At 42.6% G+C, this 22,651-nt stretch overlaps 1 protein-coding gene across 2 annotated transcripts in view; it reads left to right on the forward strand.

The window, feature by feature from the left end:
- The window catches only part of thrab (thyroid hormone receptor alpha b), a 192,113-nt gene that overhangs the window by 51,682 nt on the left and 117,780 nt on the right, over positions 1 to 22,651 (forward strand). The window contains exon 1 of one of the 2 annotated variants that reach the window (XM_071462650.1): positions 6,543 to 7,048. The exons of the other annotated variant lie outside the window; for it this stretch is intronic. The gene's annotated coding sequence lies outside the window, so the exon portion shown is untranslated. Of the gene's footprint in view, positions 1 to 6,542; positions 7,049 to 22,651 lie in introns of those variants that run through there. 2 annotated transcript variants of the gene reach the window in all.

Below are 22,651 nucleotides of genomic sequence, written 5' to 3' on the forward strand. Positions count from 1 at the left end.
ATAAAGAGCTATTTAAAAAAAAAAAAAAAGAAAACTCAGTGAAAGAAAAACAATTTTGCAGCTGAGGTAAAATAATCTGATCATGTTAAATGTTGTAAGTGTCACTAACTTGAAATGAGACGAGGCAAATGGATGCACTTCAGTGACAATCATCTATGTTGCCTGTTTCTTGATTGGGATGAACTTTGCTTTATCAAAACAAGAAGTTACGAAACCTCTGTCTTAAGAACTTGAAAAAACAACAGCCGTGATTTGCTAAATCACGGCGGTCGATTAATAATGCATTTCCCCATAACCTTTAACACGGAGTCGTCTGTGTAAGCCAGAGAGCAACATGCTTGCTTCAATCAACAGAGAACTTCATCAGGGGCTTGGTCGGGCACTGGTGCCATTAAAGCAGAGGACAAGCTGCAGATGGAGTGATCCATTATTCAGAGCAGAGCCTCTCCAGTATCAGGCTCTGACAGCCATTTGTTAGATTAACTCTCACTTGTTTGCATTCGGACTAAGGATGAGTCACGCTGAAGAACGTATGGGCTAATTGTAAAATGTTACGTTTCAACTTATGCACGTAAAAGTCTTTGGGAGATTTGGTTGAAATGGCAGATGCTGCTCTGGTTCTCATGTTTATTTTCAGAGAGCTTTGGACCACTCATTTGTTGTTGAAGGTTTTCAATGGGAGGATCTGCTGGCAAATGTCACAGGTGCAGCCCGCCATTAGATCTGTAGATTGTCACTGATTGATTGTGTGCTGTTTCATTGTTACACCAACAAAACAGCACACAGTTACTGAATGAGTTAAACGTACAAGAGCAGAGGAGCAGGAAATTAAGGTAAATGGACTAAATTAACTAAAGACCACTTTAAACCTTTTCTTTCTCTCAACTGTGACAGTTTCTGGCCTGAAACTCAGCTCTGCCTGTTTTATTTATTCATTTATTTATTGAGTTAGAGTCAGATTTGGAAATTGTACTAAAAAATTGGAATTCATCTGCAGATTGATATATAATTTCAGACAGTAGAAAATATCTGGGCATCAGTTATGGATAATACACCCACTATTCAGAGCTGTAATACTGATTTAAAATATTACACAGGCTTCATTGTGGACTATTATTAAGGGGCAGGGTTGGCCATGTATAAAATGAAATTCAGAGGTTGGCTCACATGCACATTTTCTGGAAGATACAAACGTTTTGGAGAAGTGATGGTGGTCAGATGAGGAAGTGACTTTGACTGGATATGATGTGGACTTGGAGCTGTCACCTCTTCAGTGTAGTTTTGGCAGATAAAGTGGACAGTGCACTGGAGGATTGGTATAAAGAGGTTCTGACTAGACAGCCTCTGGAAAAAGTGACCTACACCCTTCATGACAATGTCGATGGATTCGTTCAGACGTGGCAACCAGTCATGGACACGGTGGACTTCTGTGGACTGGACTTCTACCTAACCAACAACACTGGAACTGACTACAGCGTACCCTAATAATTTGAATGCCATTACATCAGCCTGGTGGTGTGTGTGTGTGGTGGATTTTTTTTCTCATTTTGTTCTGTTTTGTTTTGTATAGGAGTCTATTGACTCCTGGTGTTTTTGTGTTTTTTTTTAAGGTGGTTGAAGGTGGTTTAGTACCAACCAAATACTTTCAAAGTAAGTACAGTAAATATAGTTCAGCTTATTTAACATAGTAAAATTAAAATGCACTTAAACAAGCTGTTGTGAATGGTCACAATTAGTGACTCATCAGTGAATCTTTTCTTCACATTTACTCATAAGACTGATTAGGGTTTAAATAATGGATAAAAACAGTTATGCATGTCCATTACATGCATGAAATAATGAAAAATAAGTATAATCTAAGATAATGATGCACATTGCTGTGGATAAATGTAAAAGAGGATATGCAGGAATTAATTCCTTGACAGCGTGTGCTAACGGGCAAAATACAGGGCATCACAGTGCTACTACAGGATCCAGTTCAGCACACACACACACACACACACACTCACTGTGTTTTCACTCTTTTAATCCAATCATAAATCCTGCTGATACAAAGGAAAAAGGAGGGTTAGACTTAAAGCTGTAAAATGCCAAATTTGCCTTTGTTTGTACAAACTGAAGGAAACACAAAGGCTGGAAACTAAAAGCGGACGTGAATAGTAATAATATTAAAGCTTTAAAGCATTGCATGTGTGTACTGTATGTGTGACTCTGCTCATTGCTCCTCACTGTTTGATTGATTTATAACCTTAACGATAAGCAGAGGTGTATTTATGTAACACGTCAATCTGAGCTTTCGATTTAATAGTTAATAGAAAATAACATTTGATACCAAATGAAGACTGTGACACTGCAGAAAACACCGCAGACAGATTTGACTGTGGCAACATTCCCCTCTGACCACATTTGGATTTTGTGGCTGTGAATGGTGAACCCGCATCTAGGCCTCAAAAGTCCCAGATGGTATGTCCATGTTTTTCTCCAGTCTGCGGTGGGAATAGATTCATATAGAAGGGGCTATTATCCATCTGTCCATCCTCACACTCATTCACATATTCACCCATCCGTTCTCCAGGCCAGACGTCTTCTTCCACGACACCTTCCTCTCGCTGCCTCACAGCCCAATCTCTCTCTCTCTCTATCACTTGGATGATTCTGCAGCCAATGCAGGAAGAAGAGTGACATTTGTAAAACGCAGCCAGAAGTAAGGTTGCAGTGGTGGATGGGTTTATAATGAACGTGCTTAATTGAACACTGGAGGTTAGGGTTGGAAGGATCTGGTTTTTGGACCTTGGTTTGGATGGAGAGCAATGACAGAGGGTTGGTTCACGGACTGAAATGTCACAGCAGATATTGGATGGATTGAGACAAAACTTTCCAAAAGACAGCCGTGGTTTCCAGATAATGTATTCCTATTTAGTACAAACATTCTCGTTCCCTAAAAGATGAATTGAATTGCCTCAGCTCTACTTTGTCTTTAGTGCTGATTAACAAAGCAGTTAGCCCAATCAAGTAGGTATTTTAATGCATATTTTTATTGGAGGTGATGTCCCCCACGTGTGATTATGAGGACGTATCCCTGTAACAGTCATGAAGACAGAAACTCGTACCGCCACATGCTAACTCAATCTGCTGAAGCCTCATATTAACAACACTACTATGGATTTTGTAGTTTCACTGCCAGTATGAACAGGAGGAACGATTACAGCAATCCATAACTCTTCAGTGTGTATAAATGGCATATAGGTAATGTATCGAGATAGATCTATTCTTTAACCATATTGTGATCCTACTCTATTGACCGTGATTGTTATTTAACTCTATAGCTTCAGTTGCCTAAATTTAACCTTAATGATACTGTTGACTCTGTGTGGATATTGTAAGAATAATTAATAGACAAAATTTTAGCCATATCACTGTTCTGGCAGCTGAGTCACACCAGCATGCTGGGAGATGTTGTCCCTCCTGCCTGTTCCGAATCTGTCCTGAAGTCTCCTCTGAAGGTCTGTAATGCAGTCCAATCTGAAAAGCTGTAGGGAATCTGGTAATTGGTATCCCTCAGTAATTGGTATCCTTCAGAGTTGTCACAGCAACGGGAAGGGATAACAGTTGCACTGTAAACCAGACGCAGCCCTGTAAATCATGCACACATGCAAAGGGGGACAGAAACTAACACGATGAAATGCAGACCTGACTCATTAGCAGGTGACGGATCTTAATATGTCTTTTCTTCGTCGGTGAACGGAGCCTAATTTGGACGCTCTGCAACTTCCTGTATCAAGATGTTTTATACACTTGCACGTACTGAAATGACCAAGCCTTGTACAGCCATGTACAGACACACACACTCACACACAGACATCGATAAGGGTTTCATAGAATAAGCAGGGATCCTTTATGTGTGCGCTGCTGTGGCATTTGCACTGAAAATAAACCTTTATTCTCTACCACAAGCTCTCCCACTTCTGCAATTGAAAGCCATAAAATGTAAATGTCACACATGCTACATCAGTCAGACAGAAATATCTGTGCGAGTGTTTGGAGGCTGCAGTCAGCAATGTGCATTCGCTCAGCACAGAGTTTCTGCACAGAGGAAGGAGAAAGCTTTTCAATAATAGCTGCAGCCATCTTCATAAACCCTGCCTGCATCATGCATTTTCAGTTGGAGTTCACTCAAAAAAGGATGTGATGGTTTTAAATTTTAGAAAAAGGCTTATTAACTTCGCCGTATGTTGACATCTGTGTCCTAGATGTGTTCAGGATGGTGATGTCAGTGTGCGGCCTATTTGAAGCAATTATGGTAATTTTGTAGATGCCAAAAAAAAAAAAAAGATTTCTGCTTTTCCAGATGTTATTTTGATCAGAGTACATGGAGTGCATTATCACTTGACCTAAAGTGGAATTCCGATATGATGATGAGGAAGAATATTATTCACATCTGCCTGTCTCCCTCGCCTGTCTGTCTGTCCGCCCATCCATACATTTGTTGGTAGTCATTAAATAAGTAAATACAGTACAGCAAACCAGGGATCAGAGTGAACCCTGGTTGTACTTATTCATTTATAACGACCACCACATTGTAAACTATCGATTACATATTGCATTTCAATTCAACAGGCTTTAAGATAGACTTAATTAGTCCCACAGTGGGGAAATTCAGTGTTACAGCAGAGCAGAGAAAAGAAAGCTGCAAAGAAACTGCAATAAAATCATCCCGTATGATAACTGTTGCAAATTTAGCCCTTGTTATATTATTTTGTACAGTTATGTAATAAGTCATATAGAATATGTGCTGTCTTCATTGTGTAATTATCTTTGAAATGATCGCAAAGGAGTCAAAAGTCAGATTTCCCAAAGCATGGTTTGCCCAGGTTGTGATTCTAACTGTGGTGAATTAGATCAACATTAGGACAGCAGCTAATTATTATTTTCATTATTGATTAATCTGCTTTTTTATTCGCTTAATTTATTCAGTTCACAAAATGTCAGAAAACAGTGAAAGATGCCAAACTAAGTTTCCAGACCAGAAGGTGACGTCTTCAAAGCTGCTGTAACATCTGATCGATCTGATTTACAGTCAACAAGTTTGGCAATCAATTAATCGTTGAAGGTGTTTGTCAAGCAAAACGTCAAACATTCAGCGGCTGTAGCCAGCGCTGCAGTCATACTTGTTTTGTCATTTTGTTTGTTTTTGTTTGACACACAGATTTTCATTGCACAACGATGGAAAACACAGAATCATCAAATCCTCACATTTGAGCATTTGGAGAATATTTATAATTTTTTCTTGATAAATGATGAACTCGTTAAAAAAATAGTCAATAGATTAAGATAAAGTAACATGAATATGAATCAGTTTAAGCACTGCATTCATTCATATAAGGAGGTCAGACTCCCTGTGGATACAGGGGAATATGACACTGTGCCAAGAGAGGTCCTCAGATTCTATTGAATCTATTGAATCTATCCTGTGTGTTGAGTTCATGCAGACACACTCTCCTTGGGCCAATGCATAAAGCAGGGTGGAGTGGTAGTGGGTTGGCTCCAGGTCATCAGTTTCTTAGATATGGCAGCTCCAAATTCTCGGCAGAGCATCCAGAGATGGCCAGGTTGTGTTTGGTCTGAATGTCCCTGGAACGGGCTTTTGAGAGCCACTCAGAAATAGCAGCCCAACAGTTGTACAAAGTAGGGCAAAAACAGCAGAGCAACACTGATGGGAAGATGTGGCTCAGTTTTGTTTGCAGTCTATGCATCACCTTGTACTGAATTAATCCATAGCGCAAGTTAATAGGCCAGTTGCTTCAATATTGGATTCATTTAAATTATTGATCATACAAAAATGCCAGTGGTTCGCTTGTTCTAGCGAGAGGATTATCTGGGTTTCTCTGTTTTATATGATTGCAAATTATCTGATGGTATTAAGACTGCAAGTCAGACACAAAAAGGCAATTTAAAGATGCTGTGGGGTATATTTTCTAACACAGTAGAGACTAAATGATAAATGGATGAATGAAAATAATTATTAGTTGCAGCTTTACCCCAAAGTGCTTAAAAGATATTCTGAATAAGAAGATATTCAGTTAACAATGAAATAAAAAAAAGCAGTGACTCCTTACACCTGAGACGCTTGAGGCAGTAAATGTTGATCCATGATTAGTCTGATAAGATTCATTAATCTAATCAATTAATGAGCTAATCATTTCAGCAGTAATGAGTATTATTACGATACAATATGCAGTTTTATGTTGATATTTCTGACAAACACATATTTTGATAATAGAGGCTGACAGCTAACAGCTAGAATAATAGTTGTAGACTGTAGAAGCTCATTTTCCTCCACTGACTGAAATGTCTTATCTAACCAACATAAGGTGGACTAACATCACCTTCCCAAAGGGAGGAGGAGGAGGAGGAGGAGGAGGAGGAGGAAGGAGGTGGTGATGATGAAGTCAATAAATAAGGGCAGCAGAGGCGACTTGAGGCAGAGGATGTTCTGCTTTTCACCTCTCAGCGTCCCGGCATGTGTTTGCGTGTGGAGTCTGTGCTTTACAGTGGTGGTCCTGTAGAGAGCGGTAGATAGTTTTAATAAGCGGCTGCACAGCCGAGCGCTCCTCGCTGTACTGTACATCAGCGGAGGGAGGAGCGAGCGTGTAGTGTTTCTTTTCTGCTTCTTTCCCCCTCGTCGGTGCAACCCATCCAAACGCCTGTGGAAAGCAGCGAGACGGGGAAACTAACTACTCGTTTTCACGCAAAAATAAAAAAGCTTTTTGTAGGAAGGAGGACTGGTGGAGCTGTGTGTGTGTGTGTGTGTGTGTGTGTGTGTGAGAGAGAGCGAGAGAGAGAGAGAGAGGAGGGGAGATAATTTGACGGTACGAGAGCAGCGGCTTGGCGGAGCACCGGGCTCTGGAGTGAAGGGGGGGACGTGTAGCCATCCAGCGCCGCCGCTTCCACTTGTGCAGAAACCGGAGCAGCTCCCGCTGACTTTCTCCCGCTTCATTTCCGCCCCCAGATGCCCGACATACCCAGGAGGCGTGCGGGGTAACCGACGGTAAGTGCGGTGCTCGGGCTCCACAAGCGTGGTGTGCATGCAGTGGCTCGGCGGTGCTAGCCTCGGTAGCCGGGGCTGGTTTGACAGATGGGATCCGCGGCCAAGGCGCACACGGTGAAGTGTGCAGGAGGCGTCGGTCTGCGGCCAGTCCGCCCGCTGCTGTGTCACTGCGCCCGGAGGCTGCTGTCATTTAAACGCTAACACCGCCGGATGTTACTGTACAGCAGCAACGGTGCCTTCTTTTCTGCTGTGTTGTGCTTGTACTGTGCGCTGCACGCAGGCCCCGAACTTGGATTTATGCCTGCTGCACACACACACACACACACACACACACACACACACACACACACACACTGAGCTAATCGATAAGGATCACTGGATACAATACACCCATCATAACCTCGCTTTTAGTCTGTTCACTCCTCGGACCCTAATTCACTTTTCAGTAACTTTTTAAATGTGTGCTTTCATTATTATTTCAATAATAATGTTAATAACAATCCTGTTTATCTAAATGAGGGAGTGCAATCAAGGCTGGGCTGAAAGGGAGACTGAAGCCAACCTGCTTCTGCTGGCCTTATACATGTTTGTAAACACAGCTCAGTGGCTCATTAATATTCATATAATTCGTGGATGTGTGGAAGTGTGGAGGATCTTTGTGCATAATGGCCCCTGTGATGTGCATAGACTGGCTTTTAGAGTTCATTAGCTCATGGTTTGCCTCATGGTTATATTATTGACGGGGTTGTATTATTGACTGTAATATGACAGACGCCCAGTTGCAGCCCACATGATCAGTATCTGATGTGTGTTGAGCTGCCAGTGCCAGAGCAGGGTGTTCTGGTTGGAAGCAATATGCGTTGCATTAAAACTGTCAGGGCTGGATATTAAATTACCCCAGATGCTCAAAGACAGTGACTTGACGTGAATGCACTGATTATGAAGGAACTCGAATGATCAATGTTGCCAAGAAGCGGTGTAATTATACAGGCTGATGTCCCACAGCCCTGACTGACTGCTGACAGACACGTTATCATTCACTCAGGCCATGTGAAAATCCCCAGGGAATATAATCTCAGTGCATGACTGAGCATGGCGGATCATGAATATAAAAGTGACAGTTTTCATAGTGCGTTTGCAGCCCTCATCGGCACATTACAGCGCTGTAATAATTAAATCACTCAGTGTAACCACTCCACTCGAAGTCCTTTCAGGGTCTCCATTCTTAGTCACGTTCATTTCCACAGCAGCGTCTTGCACAGCGCTGATAGAGAGTGACAGTCTAAAAGCTGCATGCTCTCGCAGCTGAGTCCATCAAGCTGGCAACAGAAGCATTTCCTCTGGCACGCTCCAGCTTAGTTTAAAAGGCAGTCTATAGATTTTCCGATCATCATGGTAACCAGTGAAAACTTTAAATACTTTAGACTCTTAGACGCCGTAGCAAGCTTTGAAAAAAGGGTTTAGTCTCGGCGCAGAGTTTACAGTTGTGAATGCAGTAAATCAGGGACAACACAAACTCATTCAAGCCTTCTCTGAATGTGGCTTCTCGTAGAAATGATCAAATGTGTTCATTTTAACTGTGGGTTAACATGGCGGTTTTATGTTAAGGAACACTTAACTGCAAAGGTGTCTGGAAGTTTTAACAGCATTAATTAATGTTTCTGTCATTATTATGTAAATGTATGAGGAGGTAAACTGCTGCAGAGTCTCTGGATTTTACACAAAAACAGGCTGAAATAAAGGTAATTTATGTCAGATCAGCGGATATATGCCACCAGATGCCCGCTGTTCATTAATCATTATCCCTCAGTTTAAATCGCAGTGTTCTCTCCCTGGGTTGATTATTAGCCCAGGACAAACCCACCATTCAAGTATAAACATTTCCCCTAAGGATCCAGCTTTAAATGCACCAAGTGTGGGCCGTGTAGGGGGTAAACCCTGTGTAACCAAAGGCACATGATGAGTGCTCCATCTGAAACAATTTCATATTAACATTTCGATGTTTTCACCCTTTTTTTCCCTCCCTTATCCCCTTGTTATAAATATGTTTCCCATGCACAGAAGGAGAGCAAATAGGAAATACTGGCTTGGGTCCTGATTGAGTGACGTAACATTGTTGTGCATGAGATCTCTCCTCTCCTCTCCTCTCCTCTCCTCTCCTCTCCTCTCCTCGGTTGGGGCTCCTTTAGGGGGCCAGAGGTGACCTTCTTCAGTCTTTCCCTGCAGCGAACACCCCTGCGGGCCTCTCTTTTTGTGACCCTGTTTCTGTCTGTCTTTCTTCCTGGTCTCCTTGCCTCTTTTCCTCCTCCTCACCCCCTCCCCTCCTCCACCCTCCCCTCACCCCAGTCTACTCCCGTCCCCTCCTGCTCCCCGCGGTGGGGGCCGCAGCGCCGAAAGCTTAGAAACACAGAGCGTCCACTTATATAACCTCGGCCGTGCAGCTGATGTCCTGGTCTGTGTCTGTTGTATAATGATGTCAGAGCTGTCTAGAGAGGCAGAGGGCATGCTGGGTAGGCCAATATGTCAGGAGCTATTCCTGAGCTTAGTGTGGTGAGTGGGTTGAGCTCCAGGGTTTCCTCCCATTTCCTCCTTTTCGCTCCTCGCAGGGTGATCTTGGAAAATTCCTCAGACGTTTTATTTGTCAGTTTTAGTGAGAGGTTGGTCCCGCTGTAAGGAATGTCTTTGACGTGGGAGTAACCGTCCTGAGGGAGCAGCTTCACAGTTTGCCCCATTTGTCAGCCTGAATATCTCACTCGTCCTTGTTGGGACTGTGGAGGCTGCTCAGGTCAGCAGTGTTGACATATTTGTTGCAGATGAGCAGAGGTTAGCATCACACGTCGCCTCCTGCTCCTGCGCTACAATAGAAGGACGTGCCTGTTGTTCCCTCCCCTTTACATTGGCTTTGACCCTAGTTGACTGTTGCTCATCCTTCAGAAACTGGGCCCCACGGCGCTTTACCACTGTTGTGTGTGTTTTCGCCTATGACTAATTAGATTATAGCCCCCATATGCTGTGGACTTGTAGGTTGGGTCGTAGGATGTATTCAGCCAGGGCGAATGCAGCCGACCACAAAATGTCATCTCATCATCACGGCTATGTGCACCGCAACTGAGCTAATAGATTTCGTGGCGGCGAACATGACAGCATGTTTTAACCAACGTCCTGTGTTCTCAATGCATCGCGTCAACAAAGCTGTCTTTATTAAAGGAGCGCGATGAATGGAAACGTTTGAGGTTTGAGCAAACAAACGTACTCCTAAATGCACGAGGAGGTCGCTCAGATGACTAACCAAACATCCCGCAGCTTTGTCTGGGTATGCCTGTATACTAATTAACAGTCCAAGCATGGAAGAAATCATGGTTGATGACCAGCCGCTGATTGAGACATTGAGGCATGATCTGCTCACAAACCCAACTCTTGTTCCACCAAATCCAGTTATGATGGGGAATATACAGAATGTACAGCCTGATATGCCAAACGGGGTCAGAGGTAAACAAAGAAACAGTGTCACCGCTGAATAGTTTGTCAAACAAGAGAGCGCTGACATGTTGTTGGAAGATGCCCTGTTTAGAATGTATCTGGGTTATGGGTCCTAAAAAAAAAATCCAAGGGATCTCTATCGAGGTTGTGCCTGTGTGTTGTGTTTTTATGTTAACTCCTCCTCAGCTCCGTCTCCGTCATCGAGAGTTTGTCTTTCACTTTTACAGCTTCATTTGTTTCAGATATTTCAAACGTCTGTGCTGCAAAATTTGAGCAGCAAAGCACACAAACATTTTAGTTCAGAAAACTCAAAAACATTTTCTGGTTCTAATTTTAAATTGTAGTTGTAATCAGATAAGTCGAGCTCCTCAGGTGCATGGATTGGACCACATCCACGTTCAAGCTCGGCCTTTGTTTTGATCTCAGCTACACGCCGGTAAAGTTGTGTGTCTGTGTGTCGTATGGTTGTGATGCTCTTGTGGCGACAAAATCTCACCACAGACAGAAACACAGTAACACCTGCCGTACTCAAAACCGCCTCTGTGATGGTTCCTGCTTCACTAAGTGTCTCCAGGACCACAAAATTCGCCTTGATGACACACACAGACTCACAATGTGAAAACAATACCACTCATATAGGCAGAATATAGAATGTGTGTGTGTGTGTGTGTGTGTGTGTTTGTGTGTGTGTTTGTATGCATTTTGCATATTTGTGATTATGTCAATTAATGGACTCATTGTTTCAGCTCTAATTCAATCACAATCACATGCAGTCATATGAAGTCTACTGTGCTAAACTTAGGAGTCTTCAGAAAGTAGGTCAAGTCAGCTGATATCTATACACAGTGGGGGGCCCAAAAAGAAAAGTGGTCTGTCACATTTGTGGCCCGGTGTGTATCAGTAAGAATAATAGATGATGTGCGTCCTCTGTCTTCTCGGCCATGGAGGAAATTCACTGCTGTTTCCTGCTCTATGATCCGGCGCACAGAGTAATGAGTGTGTCCTCAGCGGTGAGTCAAAGCTCATTAGCTGAGAAGAATGCGGCGAACGTTGCTGTGTGGCGTCGTCGCTGGTTTGTGTTGCATTTGGGGACACGTGAGGCTCCGCCGCTGATAAGCATGCCGTCATGGTGAACATGACAAGAGATTATCAGCACCCTCTGCACCGGTCTCCACACGGAACACTGGGGGTCCTGCTGCCTTCAAGATACTGTGACAACCCATCCCCCATAACACACACCCACACACACACACACATTTGTGGGCACATGACATCAGATGTCAGGCAGCCGCTCCAAGTTAGTGGCTTGTTCTCAGTGTTGTGTGTTTTTTTTTTTTTTCCTCTTTGTGTGTTTGATTTCACTTTATTCTATTTTCTTTTTTTTCAGTTGTTTCTGTTGAGCAGTGGTTTGTATGCAGATGGTTACCACAGGCTCCCCTTTGTCTTTTTTTTTTATGTCTTTGTACCATTGAACTGTTGTTGCTCTTTGCTCGGCGCTTCATCAGTTTCCAAATCATCAGGGAAAATAATAACTTGTAGAAAGGCCTTAACTGGCCAAAGAGAGTAGCAGAGCTGCTTTTACACAGCCGCAGTTCTCTCTTATTAACACCAGTCAGCTTGGCTCTGCCCGGGCACAACTGGGGCCACTCACAACTGGCTTCTCATCAACGGGAATACTTGGCACCGCGGCCCGCAAGGTTTATTTTTGCCAGGGCGAAGCAGAGCAGAGCACTTTTACGAGGAGGCTGGCACTGAACTGCCTCGCTCCCTCTCTGTGAGAGCCGCCTCACATTTATGCAGCAGTATCAAAATTTAGTTGCAACGCATTTGCAGACATGTTAAACAAGCAGTTCCCAAGACAATAAAGTGGCTGCTTTTTTCAATCCGGTCATAAACACTGAGGCGCTGCGGCGTACAGAGGGATTCCCTTCATGTGCGTTTGAGATTAATAATAATAATGACACTAAACTTTATTTATAGAGCACTTTTCATGCAAGAGGTGTAGCTGAAAGTGCTTAACAAAAACAAAACAAAAAGAAAAAAAAAGAAATTGCACATTAAAACAGGGGTGCATCGGAAGACAATAAAATGACAGTAGATAAAACAGTAGATTACACTGGCAATAACAATTTCACTTTCTGTGGCCCTGAGGCAGAAGATAATCAGTTTATAGTCAGAGTTCCTGAAAGGAATGAATGTGTGTGATTGAGCTAGTTTGTATGTGGAAAAATAAAAATAATAGGAAATGTACTCAAAGATGATAACTGTTATTGTTTTGGCAGAATTAAATTATTAGCTGTATCCGCATGTACCTGCACCTAAAGCACCAATAACACCCGCAGGTTTATACATATGTAACAAATGATTGTTTTTATTATCAATTAATCGTCTGACTCTATCCTCAGTAAACTGATTAATCATTTAATATAAAATGTGCAGAAGTAATGAAAAAGGGCTTAACGTGAGTTCCCAGAGGCTGCGGCTGTTTCAACCAAAACAAAGAGTCAAAATCCAAGAAAAAAAAAATCAGTTTACAACAATGATGGTGAAAATATCCTGAATGTTTTTGCTTTTGCATATTTGTCGTCCTGTGTGTATTTAGACAAATGATTTCACCACGATCAGCCACCTCCCAGTGGTAGAGGAGAGCACGGTCGACGGCTCCAATGATAAAGTCAACAGTGTGAGAATGTGTGTGATAAGAGTCAAAAGAATTCATGTGTTTCACTGCTACCACTTGGAAATTTTCCATGCCTCAACATATTATCTGCTGAGGTAATGAATAACTCGGAGCAAAGAGATGCTTATAAAACCCCACAATTAGACTTTTGGCTGAAACCCAAGTCCCACTATGGCAACTGGGCTCCTCCAACATGTACTGTATATGGGTCAGGATTTTATTACTGTGGGTGAAAAAAAAACAGGCACGAGTGCAGAATAGTTTTTAAAAATCCCATCAGAGTGAGTTTAATGCTTCTTTCTTTGCTGTTGTTGTAAATGAAACTTCACCAGGATGTAGCTTTTTTGGGGTGAAGCCGGAGTTTGAGACGTTTTCCTCCGCTGCTCCTCCGGAATAACGCTGAGTTTGGAGCTGAATAAATGAGTGTCTATGCTGAGAGAATGGCTGAAGTTTTATAGCTCCCTGTTTTGTAATCTGTCATGCTTGAGGAAATTTGGATGGACCTGTTCCAGCGCCTGACGGTTTGGCAAGCGTCTACAAAACTCCACCTCTGGATCATTTTTAAAATTTTATTTATTTATTTTATTGGGGTTAGAACGAAGGCCGCTACTGATGCCAGACACCTACAGCACTTCTGCTACGATAATTACAAGACCAAAAAAAAAAACAAAACAAAAATAAAGACCTGCAGTTGCACAGTTATATATGTGTTAGGGCTGCTGTGATGTACTGTGACGTTTAAGAAATGAAATATTGATATCATGATAGTTATAAACATGGTAATATGGTGATGGCAGATCTTTGTTTATCAGTTTGTCTTGTTGCCATTTCACCATTTTTCTTGTACAGTTATGGTAAAGAGGAATGAATTTGACTGATAGCACCATTATTTATTGATTTCAAATATTCTATAGATATCCTGATAATATTGTCTCTGTGAATTCCTTTGGCCAAGTGGAAATCTGAATCGTGACGGCCCTAATCTGCACTGACAATGTTTTCTGTAATAATGACACAATGATAAAAGGCTGTCAGAGCTCAGGGCTTGTGCTTTGTAATGTTTTCATACGTTCAGTTGTGGGAAGCTGCATAATTTACAGTAAAGTCCTTCCTCAGTTGAAAAATGCCCCAGATTTCAGTCACATGTCCGGTTTTCACAGCAGTCAGGTCACAACCTTGTCTGACTGGGGCAACAAGTGTGTGTGTGTGTGTGTGTGTGTGTGTGTGTGTGTGTGTGTGTGTGTGTGTGTGTGGGGGGGGGGGGGGGGGGGGGGACATATTCACTCCCCTGGCAGAAGATTTAGACTTTGGTTTATGTTATGACTGTCCGTGAGGTGAAAGATCACTTCAGAGTTTAGTTGGGCTTCTTTGATGTGTGACTGGCAGTGACCTGCTCTCAGCTGGGCCCCGCCGTCGCTGCCCAACAAGAACCTCTCTGTTTGGGGAAACTTTTCTTTTTCTGACATCGCATCCAAACCTTTTCATCTGTGCCCCGACAGCGATTTTCCCCCCTCTCAGAAAGAGAGTCGTTGAGTCAGTTCAGCGCATCTGTTGAAGGAATCGCGAGCAGCTAGGTGCCTTTCTGTGTGTGTGTGTATGTGTGTGTGTCAGTTTCTGTGTTATTGACTAATGATAGTGGCGGAAATTGTCTGCCATTATATTACAGCTGCAGGTGGGTACGCTGTGGTTTTGTGGAGGGGCATGTTTGTAACAGGAAACACAAGTGAGTCACAGTTTGTTGACGTGGCGATGTCAAAGCTGCTTGTGATGAATCTCTTTCTTTGTCATCTTCTCATCTTCTCTTGATCATTATCTCTAGTTCCTGCTCACACTGGCATTCTTGTCATTCGAGATTGTCCCAGTTTTATAGTACTTTTTTTTTTTAAATGAGTGATTAAAGGTTCTCAGGAAGAAAAAAAAGATAATTAATGAGCGGTGATTGTTGTGATTAACCCATTGAGACCTGAGGTGCCCTTTAAAAGGTGTTCGAAAACCTCAGCGCTGTGTGGAAACAACCTGCTAAAACCTGAGGGTTTTCTGAAGAACTTGCTCTTCACTCAAACCTTTTATTACTCAGCCTGTGAGGCAGATAGAAGCATGAAATAAAAAGCTTTTGAGAACTTTTTATTGTAAATCAGTGGCTTTGCCTTGGAAATTGCATACAACTGGAAAAAACAAGCACATTTGTCAACATTCTCAGTTCTTTTTAAAGGTTATTAATTCATTTTTTATTTTACCACTGATGAATATTAGGTTAAAAGCAAGTTTAAGTCTCTGATGGTTTTGACTTCATGTTTCTAGTTGACGAGCGTATTAGCACGTTGTCAGCCACCGTCTGAACCGCGACTTGGCAAGCCTTTTTGTTTGTGGCTAAACCTGCCATAAAACCAACAAAATACATTTCCCGTCATGGATTGTGTCTTCCTGACACGCATTTCAGCGAATCACAGTGCACCTGGTCTGAAAGGGTTAAACTAAATTTTAGCTTTTCATCATGTGATTTCTGAGGACCTAAATAGCTTGTGTAATTAAGAATAGAACAGAATAGAATCTTTATTATATGATTGTACATGTACAACGAAATTTTATGCAAACTCACCTCAGTGCAGGAAGTGAGTAAAAAAGGTAAGAATAGAAAAAAAATAGAGCTTATAAATAAGTAAAAAAGGGTTCTTTATACACAACATAACCACAACATAAAACAGTTAGAACAGTGTAAAACAGGCAGTTAAACAGACACTTTAACATTAACAGACACTGTAAACACCTATTGCACAATCCCTCTGTTGCACTCAGCATATTGCTCAGTTCGGATTGTTGATTGCAGTTATTGCTTTGGGATAAAAGCAGTTTTTTAACCTGTTTGTCCTTGTTTGAATCGTCCTGTAGCTTAGCAGCTCAGACAGGTGGTGTCCTGGGTGGGACGGGTCCCTGAGGATGTTTAAGTGAATATTTAAACACACGGTTCTGTAAAATCTGTATAAAGATAGCAACGTTTTTGAAGGAGGCGGTTTTCATTTTGTCCATGTGGCTCTGTGCTCGTGTCTTTGTGGACAGAAAGCGGCGGCTCTTAGAGGAGTGGTTCACCTGCAGAACTGCTGCATCTCTGCAGGTGATGCTGTGGATTTAAACTTTTCAGCCTTTTATCACAAACTCAGCAGGGCTCAGCCGGCCTTTCTCAGATCTGCTCGCCCAACATTTGCTTTTCAAATGTGAGAAGTTGATGCTCTTCATTTTCATATCAGATGTGATTGAATGTCTTTCGTGGGTGTTTTTCAATATATTCTGACTCTGTAGAAAATGAGTCATCAGAAGGTAAACAATAATTAGTTGCAGCTCTAACTGTGTAGTGGAACAAGATGATTTTTTCCAAACTGAAAGCTGCTTAAGGGGAAAATAAAACAGAGTGTGATTAACTATGTATTATAAGGAGTTATTGAAAGAAAAGCGTATAATTCAAATGTCCATGGTTGTTCTTTTCATATGAGGCATCACATTTGTTTTAGTCATTAGGATTCTCGCTTCACAGTGATGCCTTTTTAAGTGTTGAGGGTATGATTCATGTGGATGGTGTGGACTGGCCTGTTGAAAGGGAAGTTTGTTCAGCTCTAGGTGTGAAACCGGCAAATAATCAAACAAAAAAAAAAACGGAGTAACGGCTGTTGTGCTGGCAGCCTGCCCTCCAAAACGAAAGGAGAAAAAAAAAATCAAACATAATTAAATCCTCATTTTTCAGAGGGTGGCTACACAAGGGCACTGAGCTCTGTGATTAAACCTTTAACAGCTTAAAGTACTGCTGGGGAACGACGTGGGACGCCTAAACAAACATGAACGTTACCCTGTTCTGCACACAAGCTGGATATTGTCCAGTTTGAAGGTGTCATAGATCCAGAGATCTGCTCCTCGTTTTACCTGTTTTTCACTTTATTGGGAAAATCTCCAAGGACGTTTTAGGACTATAAAGTATGAATGACAGCAGGTGCCACAGAGCCAGGAGGGTGTTTCATCTCTACCTCTCAGTGTTGTAGCCAAGTCCAGGGATGGAGAGCTGGGAGGTCCACACTGCCAACTTAATGCCAAGTGCCCTGAGGCTGTCTGTACCGTGTGTGTGTGTGTGTGCGTGTGTGTGTGTTTCCCTGTGCGAGGAATGAGAGACTTGCTGATCTGGCAGACCGACACATTTCTCCTCTCAGTTGTCTTAACTCCATCAATCAACAAAAGCTGGCATACAGTAGTTTGTGTAATCCAATTCATTCAGTTTCCTGCAGATGTTTGAAAGTAACACCTCTTTTTTTTTTTTTTTTGCTGGCATGTGTTGGCATGTGGCAACATGCTGCGTTGTATGTCGATGCTTCTCTGTGCCTGCGTGTGTGGGTGTGTGCGAGGCTGTTTGTGCAAGCTGTGTATTCCTGCAGCGTCTCTGTGTGTTTGCTGTGGAGGACGGGGATCATGTTTCTCTCAACATAGCTGGCCCAGATAGCAGGAAACTCAATCGGCAAAGTGTGAGGCAATCACTCTGTGATTAGTGCACGCCACCGGCCCGCAGCAGCTTCGGCCTGAAAACTGAAATTCAGCGACGTTGCATGCAGCCTCTCATACAACTGATAACTGTTGTTTATTTGGGATGTCGGCCAGCTCTCACTCCTGGCATCAAAGAGTCAGTTTGTCTTTTAGTCAACCCTCAACAAAGGATGCAAGCTCAATCACACTGACACCCATCACACATTAAACCCACATTAAACCCACATTAAACACACAAATCTTAAAGCAAACATTTCATACACTTGCACAATTTTGTTTTCGTTGAAACCCCCCCCCCCTCAAAAAAGCATCAATCCCTCAGAAAAACATCCAGCTCTTTTCAATGCAGCTCAGTTCATATCAGGTCAAATCAATTGCATCATTAAAGAAAAAACAGTTTAAGTTTAGTTCAGTTTGTTTTCAGTAACAAAGAAAGACCAACGTGTTCAGTCCAGCGTAGCAGTGACCCAAGAGGAAAGATACCTGTGAGGACAGGTCAGAGGTCACAGGTGATGACAGTGATGGATTAAACAGCCTCACTTTTGAACTGATGTCTTGCTGGTGAGTGATGCTCTCTGCAAGTGGTTTGAATGGTGCTGCAAACCAGGAGCAAATCAGGGCGGCAGGTGAATCCTGGTTCATGTGCTTCAGCAGGTGTTCACACCAGCGTGGCACACACTCCTGTTCTCACACACACACACACACACACACACACACATGCAGGCAGCTATTCTTGTGAAGTTGTTATCACTCAGACCTTTTGTAACTCTCTACCCTGTGAGGACCATGTGTTGCAATAGATCGTGTTTGTGCGTTGCTGTGTGTCGGGATGTACGAGTTGATTTTTCAGCCGGCCGGCTCCCTGATTGTACAGCCCTGTCTGAACTGTCTCCGGCGAGTGTGTAAGGCTGTGCCCAACAACAGCTGTTTAATGCAAGATGACACTGAGTGGAGTAATAAGCTGCCAACAACCCCGTGTGACTGGAGCAACTTCCTGTATCAAAACAACTGTTCGTCGAGTTTGACAGCAAAGAGTTTGTTTTTTTTAAATTTAATTTCAATTAATTGATTGTAATTATTAGCATGCTTTTGTGTTCCCAACATCTTAACAAGATGGAAAAGGCTCCGTAGCTGATTTAATGAAATTCATAGGATTATAAATGTGAGGACGCTTTTGTCAGAAGACCAAGAATATGACAAAGCCAGAATATCACACTGGCCTATGTAGGATTCTGGATGGAGGCCCGGGGATGACTGACAAGGGTGACAAGCCGGCCGGGCCCCGAGAAGAGGCTCCAAATGCTGCTTGTGTTCTCTCAGTCGTGCCCCTGACCCTTGTCCAGGTTGGACGGGCTCCAGCTGGTCCCCAGAGCAAGCTCCCCCTACTTCCACATCTGTAGTCCTCCTCTGTGCCAAGGCAGGCAGCACTGACCCTGCTGACCTTGTATTCATATGTGTGTGTGTGTGTGTGTGTGTGTGTGTGTGTGAGAGAGAGAGGGAGAGAGAGAGAGAGAGAGAGAGAGAGAGAGCTATAAACAAATAGCATTAGAGCGAGGAATTAGCATAAAGAGAGGTGGTATAGGGATCCTGAGTTGGACTGTGAGTTAATGTATTCTGTGTGTGTGCCTGTGTGTGGTTGTCATGTGAAAGTACATTGTTTACAGTCCATTGCTTCCCCTTGTTATTCCTGTACATGTGTGTGTGTGTGTGTTCGTGTGTGTTTTAATGTGCAAGGCACGAGTGTGTCGGCAGACCCTTATCTGACACGGGGGGTAGCTGACCGAAGTCAACCCTTGGTCTCCTTTACCCTCTGCCTGCATTAATCCAGCCCCTTGTTTTTCCACATGTTGTCACTAAAGCAAACTCTGCAGCAGCTACTGTCCATTCATTAAAGGAGCAGACCGGCTGAATTCTGAATCCTCCACGTTCCTGTTAATCGCTTCCTGAAGCATAACATATGTTTGTGATCTAATTCGACACATTCCGGGCAGCCGTTGGTTTCCTTTCATTTTCATTTCAATGTTATTAAAGGGTCAGTTCACCAAAATGAACAAACAGAAGCCTGTTTTCTAACGTGCTGTACAGCCATGCACTTTGAGTCCATTTGCACATGTTTGCCATTAAAGTCATAATCCTTCAGATTTTCCTGTCGTCAAACCTGATGCTATTTATGATCTGCATTTTTTCAGCAATAGCCATTCATGACATTTACATTCACTCATCTGGCAGATTACAAGTGAAGGGCATCAATAAAGCTTCAGTGCAGTGGGAGACCTTGGTTTAAGTATTAAGTACAACATCTTTTTAATAAGCGCGAGGAGATGATATATTACGTTCAACGTATTATATTTATATTCACTAAAACACTCACAAAGTAGTTTTCACCATTCGTGACAGAGTCCGTCAGGCACCAGAATTACTGGTACCAGCAGTATTGAACTGCACTTGCTGTTACCATGGTAACCATGGGCATCTCCAAATCATCCGGGACTAAAATCTAGTTCATTATAACTTTTAAGTTTTCATTAACTTCACATAACACATGCACAATTAAACCTGACAGCACAGGACGACAGCCGCCTCAGTGTGAGTCCAGTCATGCAGGAACATACAGTTCCACTGGTTTTCAGTATCGATCCATCTCTGAGACTTGTGTCTGATCCCTAAAACGATGGCGGTGATGGGATGTAGTTTGTGTTGAAAAATGACATTTAAAAAAAAAAAAAAAAAAAAATTCTCTGATGTTTTTTCTTTGTGATTAGGGTGAACAGCTCCTTTAAAATGAAGATGCAATGACTTAAAAGGAAACTTATGTTAGTGAAGATATAATTAAAATGTGGTTATGTTGGAACCACACTGTGCACTGTGCATATGCTCAGTGTTAGAAAGCCAGAGATTATTATGTGGTGTGAAAATGCCAGTATGCCCCAGTGCCATCAAGAGAAATGTCTCCGCTGTGTTGTGTGTAATTACTTATTTGATATCCATCGTTTTGCTCTGATGTGACTGGATCTGATTCTTCAGAAATGCTATAATGAAATATTTTTGTCTTCACATTGAACAGTTGTGCCATCGGATTTTATTATTAGAGAGGAGCACCAGTGTGTTTCCAGCCACTGAGTTATTGATTATCGAATAGTCTCCGTTAGAACACAGGCCTCTCATTACGCCTTCTGATGAACACGTACGGTGCATGTGGCCGCCTCGCATAGGGACCACACACACTCACACAAACACATACATACATTGCCACAGAAGCCCACACACCCAGAGAATGTAAAACAGTTTCCAGTTCAGGTGCAGCGTGTTGTGTTCTCTCCTCCCAGGTCTTGCAGAGCCACGCTGCAGAGCTGGTTGGCGTATGTGGGTGTGTGTTGTCGTAGTGTGGAGGTTTGAGTCCTGCTTTTCATAGAAACACACAACTCCACCGCAGCACCACTGAGTCATAGTGCCTCTAGATTAGAGGAAGGAAGGAAATTAGAGAGAAAGGAAGAGAGAGGGAGGGAGAGGGAGAGAGAGAAAATGGGTCAGACATCTGAGAGCCAGGCATTCCTGCTTCTGCGATGGGTGTCAAGACATTATCCAATCGCACCTCTTATTCTACTCCTTTTTCTTGCTTTCTCCTCCTCACATGCATGTTTTGTTTTTTTTTTTAACTCCTCTCTTTTTCTGGCCCAGAATAGGTGCAAAGAGAGGAAAGAGTTGTTATGCTTGGCATGTCTGCAGAGGACGGGCTTTAATTTGGACACAGCCCAGCTGATCAATCTCCACATTGGCTCGGTTACAGCACTCTGTGTGTGTGTGTGTGTGAGAGAGAGAGAGAGAGAGAGAGAGAGAGAGGGAGTGTATGTCGAAGTCCATGTAACAGCTAAGCTTTTAAACTATGCAAACCAGCTGATTGCTATAAAAGTAAAAGCACATTGGATTAATCCTGTGTGGAAATGACTTATTCTGCACACAGGGCCGTGGAGGAACAATGAATTGGATTAGAGCTGGAATGGGCTCTAATGGAATACATGCTGTAACAAAGTCAAAGTAAAGGAAGTGAAGTTTATTCTCCGATAGGCAGTCGGGACAGGAGCGTCGCCGAGGTAGATCCTGAGCTGATTTGGAAAGGAGCTCTCACACAGACGAACACATGTTCTCTGATTTATACCCAAGTAACTCTGGCTGATTTGCATAATATGCAAACGCATGGATGTGAGTCAGCGGGTGGTTTGGCAAAGTGTAAATGAGCCTGCAACACTTCCTGTTTTGAGGTCTTTTTCTGGCATCGAGAGCTCTCAGCCCACTTGCGTTTGAAAGTCCCAGTTGTAGGCATGACAGCGGCTCTCAGAAACAAACTGCAGCCAGAGTCCGCTCGCAATTCATTCAGCATGAAACGCCTCCCAGCAAGACCTTTATTTAGTGAGGGGAAGAGCAGTGAAACCGTCCAGTTTATTAGTTCTTTTGATTAGACTAGAGCTGATTATTTTCTCAACTGATGAATCTTTTTGTCCATAAAATGTCTGTAAATGGTGAAAAATGTTTGTGACAATTCCTGACAACCCCAAGTGACACCGACAGTCCAGAATTAAAAAGTGTGCAATTTATTATGATACAAAAACAGAGAAAAGCAGAAAATCTTTATATTTGAGCAGTTTTTTTTGTTGTTGTTGTTTTTTTTTTTGGTATTATTGTTTAAAAAATTTGCTTCAAATTTATTTTCTGTCAGTCAGCTCATCAACTGATCTTTGCAGTTCTAAAAGAGACGCATCCAGTCCTGGCGTTTACAGCTTGTAAGTTATGGAGAAACATGCTAAAAATGAGACATTTCACAACAGGAACTCAGTGATAAATATATTCTCCTCAATATATGCTCCTGTTTTATTTTGAAATGCAAAAGCTCGATGTTTACAACGTAAACTTGTGACAAACAGCCC

Source organism: Trachinotus anak, unplaced genomic scaffold (genome assembly GCF_046630095.1).
Source record: "Trachinotus anak isolate AG129_WGS33_773 ecotype Australia unplaced genomic scaffold, CSIRO_AGI_Tana_v1 ptg000025l, whole genome shotgun sequence".
NCBI lineage: Eukaryota > Metazoa > Chordata > Actinopteri > Carangiformes > Carangidae > Trachinotus > Trachinotus anak.